The following is a 9,676-nucleotide window of genomic DNA, read 5'->3' as shown; positions in this document are numbered from 1 at the left end:
AGTTCCAGGACAGCCAAGGCTATGCAAAGAAATCCTGTTTTGAAAAACCCAAAGGAAAAAAGAAAAGGAAAGGGGGAAAAAAGAAAGAAAAGAAGTGTTGCAAGGCTGGGTAACGGCAGACTGATGTTCATTTCCGCAAAACCCATGTAAAGCCAGGCCTGGAGCGCGTGTTTGTAATTCCAACACTCCTGGAAGTGAGACTCTAGAAGCACTGAATCTGACCATGGGCTGCACATCACCCGTGTGTGGTGTGTGTGTGCGTGCACACACACAAATATAAATAAATGAGATGGCTGTTACAAACAAACAAACAAGATGGCTGTTTTAAAAACTGCATCCAGGCGTGGTGCTGCATGGAATTTCAGCACAAAGGAGACAGAGATAGAAGGATCTTGTGGTGGTTTGAAAGAAAATGGTCCCCACAGGCTCATAAGAAGTGGCATTATCAGATGTGGGCTTATTAAAGTGATCAAACCAGGCCCAGTGTGAAGGTCTCTTCCTCTGCAGATGTAGAACTCTCAGCCCCTCCTCCAGCGCCTGCCTGCCTGCTGCCATGCGGCCACCATGAAACAGTGGACTGAGCTTCTGAAACTGTAAGCCAGCCCCAATTAAATGCATGTGCCTCTTCACAGCAGTAGAAACCCTGACTAAGACAGACCTCAAGATGGAGGTTGGTCTCAGCTGCATCTAAGGAAAGTGTCTCTGGGAGAGATGGTGGACGCCTTTAATCCCAACACTCAGGAGGCAGAGACACCCAGATCCCTAGATATCTGAACTTAATTGAAATGGGTATATTCCTTCCCCAGAGTCCACATCTTATCTCCTCAGGTTTATTCCATGAGAATCAGTGGCCCCCAAATTATCCCCATTTTCTCACTGGCCAGCTATTTTCCATCTTGGGGGGTGGGGGGTGCTCACAAAACTCCTAACGAAGTCCAAGAACTCAAAGGAGAGGTGCAGGGTCCTTGAGGTCCCTTCCCTCCCTGAAGTTCTGGTGAATGATCGATCCGGAAGAGGAGGATTCTTTGGTGGAGCTGCCTCTAAGCTGACAGGAAGCTTCTGGGGACGTGGATGACATGAGTTCTTACCTATGGGCCTTTTGGGAATGCGACTGCCTAGGTCACCTTTTGTGTAACCCTAACCAATTCCCTCAGGTCACCAAGTTGACTTGAATAATTTCTTTGGTCTGTCTTCAGCACCACCTCTGAGGTGAACAGATGCTCACCTTCTTTTCCCCCAGGAAAAAGCATGCAACGTCTTTATTTTGAGAATCTCTCGCTTTGGTCGCCTCTAGTTCTGACCTGCATAGGAATCACGAGGCCTTTGCTAAAATACAGACTCTGGGTCAGGAGGTAGAGGTGGGAATCCGAATGCCTCCAGGCATTGCCAGATGACAGGGACAGAGATGGTGAAGGTATCTGGTCCTTCCTGCATTAGTAAGGTTCCTCAGGGTCCAAGGCCTAAGCATGTATAGGTTGCAGCAAGAGAAAGGGCTGTGTCTAGGACTCCTGTGTCTAGGACACTGGCTGGCTACAGTGTGGGCTCTGGCAGCTACATGGGACAAGACATGCGACGTGGCTGTTGTTCCCAGACAAGTTAAGTTCCTGTGGGATCCTAAGAAAAAGACATGATCAGGGCAACTCAGGGATGGGAATTCAGGAAATTTGGAAACAGCAGTGCTTCCCTCGAGGAGAAGAGACAAACGCGTGTGAGCCTAATGCACGGCAAGGCACAGGGCAGGCCGGTACACAGGGCAGGAAGACGGGACAAAACAAAACATGACATGTGCCTTGTGGTGGAGGCCTTGTAGGCTTCAGCCACACCAGGGCTGAGGAGAGGACATTAGGTTACTCCATAACATGGCCACAAATGTGTTCTGCTATTTCAGAGATAAACTCCATTTTCCTAGATCCCACACCTGGGCCTGGCTTGCTTTTGCTGTTAGGAATAGTGTGACACTGAACCAGCCCCAGGGAGACTTTCACAGTCCTGGGAAGCCAGAGCCATGGAAGAAATGCATCTGTCTGTCCCAAGAGTCCTGCACTGGCCACATGGAAGAAGCTATGAAAGAGGCTTTGGGGTGCCAGGCCTACAAGGACACCTCCATAACCTCTTCCTGCCCATTCTAGCCACTAGCTTAGGCCATGTGAAACAGACTCCCCAGATGAACCCTGCCCTAATTCCCTTACCCACAAATGATGAGAAATAACAAGTCTTTGTCTCTCTGTCTCTGTCTCCCCCCTGTCTCTCTCTCTCTCTCTCTGCGTGCGTGAGTGTGTGTGTGGGGGGGGTGTTGGATAGTTTTATATCAAATTGACACAAGCTCAAGTCATCTGAGAGGAGGGAACCAAGAAAAGGCATCCATAATATCTAACTGTAAGCCACTTTCTTAATTAGTAATGGATGAAGGAGGGCCCAGCCATTGTGGGTGGTGCCATCCCTGGGCTTGTAGTCCTGGGTTCTATAAGAAAGCAGACTGAGCAAGTCATGAGGAGCAAGCCAGTAAGCAGCATCCTTCCATGGCCTCTGCATCAGCTCCTGCCTCTGGGTTCCAGCCCGGCTTGAGTTCCTGTCCTGGCTTCCTCCAATGATGGACTATGATCTGAAAGTGTAAGCCAATAAACCCTTTCCTCTCCCACTTGATTTTTGGTGATGGTGTTTCAGCATAGAGATCCAATTAAAGCAGGAGGTGGGTGAGACAGGGTCTCGCTATGTAGTTCTAGCTCTCATTATTGGCTTCTGTCTCAAACTTCTCATACTAGAAATCAACCTTTACGTGGTGAGAGATGAGTGAAGCACTCTACCTCTCATCTCCAGTTTTTATTTTTTAATTTATTGCCTTTTTAAATAGTTTTGAGACAAGATCTCATGTAATAGCCCAACCTGGCCTCAGACTGTGTACCCAAGGACGACCTTGAAGTCCTGATCCTTTTGCCCCATCTCCTAGTACAGCGATTTCGAGCATCGCCGTACCTGGTTTAGCAAACCCAGGGCTTTGTACTGGGCCGACACTCTGGCAACTGCATCACATTCCCCAGCCCCACTCCCTCCATTTTGATACCCATAGGCAAGACTAGTGTTCTCATCAGGCCTAGGGCTTCTGGCCCGTAGGTAAGTTTAAATGAGATCCTAGGTCCAGTGCCCTATGTGTTAGGTCTCCAACTTGTCTCGTTGTTGTTGTTGCCTTATATTTATCCTTGGTGTGCGATGTATGTGTAAGTACATGTGTGTACACCATAATATGTGTTTGATGGTCAGGGGACAACTTGCAGGAGTCAGTTCTCTTCTTCCACTATGTGGGTCCCAGAGACCAAACTCAAGCTTTCGAGTCTGACAGTAATCGCCTTACCATGGGGGCATCTCACCAGCCCTATGCCTTGCTTTTACTTGGGCTGAGAATCTCTGATCATTAGCCAAGAAGTACCCAGGTTGTTTGGGGGAAGTTTAAAAAAAAAGTCAACCTTATTTTGTGTGTATGTGTATGTCTGGGGGGAGGGGTGTGTGCCACAGGCGTACAGGAGCTCACAGAGACCAGAAGAGGCTCCTGGAGCCAAAGTTTCAAGTATTCAGGAGGAACAGAAGTTCAGGATCATCTCTGGCTACATTGGGTGTTTGGGGCTAGCCTGGGCTACACGAGACCCTTCTGCTCATAAAAAGGAAAGGGAAAAAGAAAGGGCTGAAGAGCTGTTCCCAGCTGTATTCTGAGCAATGAATGCTCGACCCCCGAGCTACCTAGCTCCAAAAATGGGACTCTACCTGTTTCACCTCAAAGTTGCATTCCTCCCTCTCGGGGACAGACGCAGGGATGGGGACCGGGGAAGGGGTGAAGCTGGTGCGTGTTCTGTGGATGCTCGTGGATGCTCTGCAGCTGTTTACCCCACCGAAAACGAATGGATGGGACTGTCACTCCCAGGCAGTAGGGGGCGCACGCGCATTGTGTTCTAGAGAGACTTCCCCAGCCTCCCCAGGAAACTACAAACACGTTCTTCTCCTCTTAAGGTGGGGACCTATTGCTTTCTGAGCGGATCGGACCAAACAGCAGATTCTGCTCAAGGCCCTTGAACCCTGCTATCTCACTAAACATCTGAGATACTGACATTACAGATATCGTGGGAAGGTTCTATATACGGTTTTATAATACCTAGCTGGGGCCCTACCCTTTGATGCCCTCCCCAACTTTATCTAGGAGACCACGATTCTCAGAGGAACGGCTCCTGCCCAGTTATGCCCAGGCAGTGCCTGCCTCCTCCAGGTTTGTCTCCATCCCTAAACTTCTCAGATGGTGACCTTGAGGAGGTCTGCCTGGTCTTCATTGCCGCCCATCTGGGGCTCCCGAGGGCATTTCCTGCTGGAGTTAATTCCAGTCACCTGGTACACACTGGGGTGTATCCTGGATTCTGGGTGTGAGGGTCTGCCACGGGGAAAGGCAAGGCTTCATGGTCTCACAATGGGGACCAGCTAGCTCATGCCCTGCGCATTTGACTTGGAGGCTCGCAAAGGCTGCTGTACTGCAGAGGCAAAGCTGGTTTGGAAGTCTTTCTTTGGGGCTCAGCAAATCATGTTCTGGAAGGATGGGGAAATACTTCCTCCTATCCCCCTACTCCCACCATGCCTTGCCCTGACCTGCTTCAAGCCAAAGTCCCAATGCCAACTCAGAGCCATTTCCCCTGAGTTAGAGTCATTGGATCCTTGTAATTACTTCCCAGGTCTCCTCTTCTTTGTCTGTTAACTACCTCGTCTCCAACTGAGCTTGGACTCCAGAGCTCAATCTGGGGACTGGCATGTCAGACAGCAGGATTTGAAACTAACCTTGCCTCAGTTTCCCCTCTAGTCTAGACCAAAGATTTGTGGCCCTGTTGCCCCACATTCAAAGGCAACAGAGTCCTCCTCCCGCTTCTTTCCTTAATATTTGGACTTTTTTTTTTTTTTAAGTTCAAAAAGAAATTTAAAGACCATTCCGAGGCCCTTCCAACTCTGATCTTGCTCTTTGTGGCTATCTCGCTCCCCAGTGACTAAGAGGAGTATGGCATCTAGAGTGGAATAACTGTCAGCCTTGGGAAGAATTGAGTGTTGCTATAGGAAACCCACAGGACAGAAACCTGGGACAGACTTCTAGGCGCCATGCACTTTGAAAAGGCAGCCTCAGAGCCCCCCTCCTCCTAGTTCGTTCCCGACTCATGCACTGGGTAAGCCCTCTCCCGGAGGGTTCTTTGATTCCACAGCATCTCCTAAAAGGTGCCCATTTCCGTTAGCCATGGCTGTACCACAAGGCTGTGCAGGCGCAGTGGGAGATGCTGAGTTCCAGCAACTGAGAAACAGAGACCGTGGAGCCGAACGTGGTCAGCCAGCCAAAGGCCAAGCTGCAGCTGAACACAGGACACCCCGACATCAGGCCTCCTAAGCCAGCAGTGGTTTACAGGAGTCTCTGGGCTCAGTGGGCTCGAGAGTCAAGTTTCTGCATCTCCTCGGACTATTAGGTCAGCTTCCAAATTCCACCGTCGGCTGGAACAACACATCGAATTTCCCCTTCATCCTGTGGTGGGCCTTCCATGCCCCAGGGTGATGAGGGACCACCCAGTTTCCAAAGTGGGGCGCCAGCAATTAGAAAGGCCTGTGCTTGGGATGTGTAGCTCTGGCCATGGTCTTTTAAAAGGCACAGAAAATGAGGCTCGTTTTCTCAGCCCCGCTGGGCTCCACTGGGATGCTACCCCTTGAGTTTAAGCCTGATGTTTTCCTTCGTTCGTGTGCATTCGGCCCCTGTGAACTGATGGAAGTCTCCTTTCTTGCCATCTGTCCCGGCCTTTGATCACTTGGCATGGTCTATGGGCCGACCATGTACCCAGGACTCTTAGGGGACTAATAGAGGGCATTTCACTTGATTTCACTTGGTCCTTAGATCTGTCTGTTGGGAGGACTGAGTAGTCATAGCAACATTAGTGCTTCTGGACCGAGATAGGAAGTGGGGGGCCTTCACTGAACTATGAAGGAACCGAGGGATCTTGGGAAACAGACCAGGAGTGAGTTAAGTTGCGGGATCCAGAGTAATCCAGCTGCAACAGGGACCAAGGAACTTTCTGGATTCCCTTCCATTTTATCTTGTTCACTGTGTTGGCTTGATACTCTTTTTTTTGGGGGGGGGTTCTTTTTTTCGGAGCTGGGGACCGAACCCAGGGCCTTGCGCTTCCTAGGCAAGTGCTCTACCACTGAGCCAAATCCCCAACCCCTGGGTTATGCATTCTTTTGGCCCTCTTAGTTCTCAGCTTCCCCCACCTCCTTCCTTCTCACCCCCCTACCCCCAGGTTCAGTCTGGACTGGACCCTTCCAGATGCTTCTGGGTGTGTTCTCCCTTGCATCTACGGTGAAACCTCCTCTTTAACCACCCCCGGAAGCAGTCACATCCCGTTTTCATTCACCAGCCCCCAACTGGAGGACCATTGTGCCTCTCCTGGTTTTGTTTGGCTTTGGGGTTTTTGTTGTTGTTTTTAAAGATTTATTTATTTATTATATATAAGTACACTGTAGCTGTTTTCAGACACACCAGAAGAGGGCATCAGATCCCATTACAGATGGTTGTGAGCCACCATGTGGTTGCTGGGATTTGAACTCAGAAATCATCTCTCCAGCCCAGCTTTGTTTTAAGACACAGTCTTATGTAGCCCAGGCTGGCTTGAACTCCATGATGATTTTGATCTTCCTGGCGCTCTTGATTCTACCTCCTGAGTACTGGAACTATAGTGTCCCAGCATGCCTGGTTTTCACAGTGCTGGGGAACAGAGGTAGAGTCCATTGTGATGGGTAGGTTAAGACAGCAGCAGTCTGAGGCAGCTGGTCACAGTGGTCAGCAGTCAGGAAGCAGGAAATGCAACGAATACTTCCTAGAAATTAAACCTTCCTGGAAATACTCTCATAGGTACACCCAGGCATATGTTTCCATGGTGATTCTAAATCTATCAAGCCGACAAGAATATTAACTATGTCAACCGGAGTGACTATTAGACAGTGATCAACAGCGTCTGCCACATGGGTAATTACTATTAAAGCCACGTACAGGCAGGAAACTGAAAAGCAAAACAGACGTACTGCTGATTTTTTTTTTTTTTTTGGTTCTATTTTTTTTTTTTCGGAGCTGGGGATCGAACCCAGGGCCTTGCGCTTCCTAGGCAAGCGCTCTACCACTGAGCTAAATCCCCAACCCCCGTACTGCTGATTTTTTAAAGCATAGCAAGAGGCCATGTTAGGAGGATTTGAACTCAGAGCCAGCTCTTTCTACTGTACTGTTTCACTTATGATTGCTGAGTAAAATGTTACAAAGTTTTGCTGGGACAAAGGAGGGTACAAATAATACCTGTATCGTTTTACTGATAATAGAAGTATATTATAAAAGCTCACAATTATAAACTGGGTGTGGCGTGCAAGCCCAGTCGTTTAGGAGGCAGAAGTAGGAAGATCAGAAGTTCAAAGCTATCCTTAGCCTTATAGTAAGTTCAAGGCCAGTCTGGAACCTGTGAGACTCTGAAAACAAAGGTAGAAAATTATCTCGGCCCCACATGGTGGTGCATGCCTTTTATCCCAGCACCCAGGAAGCAAAGGCAGGAGAATTTCTGTGAGTGTGAAGCCAGCCTTGTCTACATAGCAAGCTGTAGGAGAGGACTAATTAAAAATTAAATCTCAAATTAAAAAAGAAAGAAAGAAAAGAAAAGAAAATATTACAGCCTGGTTCATTTATTTGAGTATTATTTTTGAGGTCCTTTTAGGTGGACTTGGTGATAGTCTGGCTTGCCTAGCCTCGAACTTCAAGGAATCCCCAGTGAGGGAGACTCTTTGTGATGTTTGTGGATTGCCACTAAAGCACAAAGCCAGAAAATGCTGGGAACCAGTTTCACCAAAAAGGCTGAAGAGCTGAGTCTTGAGGGATGTTTGGAAGTCGGCTTGGAGAACTTAAAGGGGAGAACATTCTTCCAGGCAGGGAGAAGTCGTGGAAAGGCAAGGGACAGGAAAGTTCACACTGTGCTCAAGGAACAAGAGGAATTTAATGTAGTCAGAAAGTAGTGAGGTGAGGAGGAGGAGGGAAAACAGAAAGAACTGCAGGAGGTTTCCCAGGAGCCCCGTGTTCCACACTGAGGAATCTGGAAGATTGCTAAGCAGATGGGTAAAGTGGTCTGCAGTGCATGGTTGGGGAAACACTGTAACAGGTAAAGCTGTCTGCAGTGCATGGTTGGGGGAAACACTGTAACAGGAGGAGTTAAAGCAGAAAGGAGGATCAGTCCAGGTCAGCTACAAAGAACAGGAAGACACCTGCCTGGCATTGACCCCAGGCCTCACTGAACTCAGAGCCAGTACACCTACCTGTATAGGATCATAGGAAGACGTACGTGATGCTGTATAAAGATGAGTACCTCCACCAGCACACCGTACTCAAGGGTCTACTGAGCGCTTACTGTATTGTAGCCGCTCTACCAATGGAAGCACGTTTCTACTTAATTCCTGCAGCAAACTTGTAACAATGCTAGCAGCTAGTTATAGGAAATGGCCTGCATTCCTCCATGCATTTAACATAAGAAATCAGCTGAGAAGAGCTGGCTGTGCACAAAACTTGCTGAATCACATGTCTCAGGAATCAGGACTCAAACCCAGGTCTGTCTGCAACATTAACTCAGGATTAACTTGGCCTACCATCTACCCGTTGTGTGTTCTGAGTTCAGATCCTTCATCATTCTTTTATTCTTTTTCTTTTTCTTTTTTTTTTTTTTAAAGTTTTATTCATTTATTATATATAAGGCCACTGTAACTGTCTTCAGATACACCAGACGAGGGCATCAGATCTCTTTACAGATGGTTGTAAGCCACCATGTGGTTGCTGGGAATTGAACTCAGGACCTCTGTAAGAGTTCTCTTAACCACTGAGCCATCTCTCCAGCCCCATTCTTTTTATTCTTATAAGGCACACATTTAATTGGGGCTTATAGGCTCAGAGGTTCAGTCCAGTATCATCAATACAGGAGACACGGCAGCATCCAGGTAAGCATGGTGCTGGAGAAAAAGCCAAGACCAAAGAATTCATAAGGCAAACAGGAAAAAAAAACTATCGTCCTCCAGGCAGCAAGGAGGAGAATCTCAAAGCCCACCCCTACAGTGAACAGTTCCTTCCTCACTGAGTCTCAGTGTTCTCATCTATAAGACAGAAGTAAGAACTGAACACTTGTTCAGGTAGTGGTGGGCACATCTTTAATGCCAGGACTCGGGAGGCAGAGTTAGGTGGATCTCTGTGAGTTCAAGGGCAGCCTGGTCTACAGAACGAGTTTCAGGACAGTCAGGACTATCCAGAGAAACCCTGAGCGGGCAAGAAGTAACTGCCTTGCAAAAACCTGATTCTTCCTCCCCCTCCTGACCCAGTTCTGACTTTACTCTCTGACTTTTTCTGTCTCTTTGCCCTTGAAGCAAGGTACATGATGCATTTGTCATAGAACCAAGACAAGCCTTTCTTCTGTCTTTCATGGGCCCTGCCACCTTGGGGCCTGGTGTGTGTGTGCTCACTGACTTGTAGCCTTCTGGTGTGGGCTGCAAGTCTCTAAAATGCAAATGCCCAAGACTGTATCTCTGGTCCACCTGTCTCTACGATGGCTTGGGCTTGAAGTTCTCACTCCCTCCATACCCAGCACCTGAAGTGACAATCCAC

This window comes from Rattus rattus, chromosome 7 (assembly GCF_011064425.1).
Source record: "Rattus rattus isolate New Zealand chromosome 7, Rrattus_CSIRO_v1, whole genome shotgun sequence".
NCBI lineage: Eukaryota > Metazoa > Chordata > Mammalia > Rodentia > Muridae > Rattus > Rattus rattus.
The sequence above is the reverse complement of the archived record's forward strand: the minus strand, read 5'-3'. Positions refer to the sequence as shown.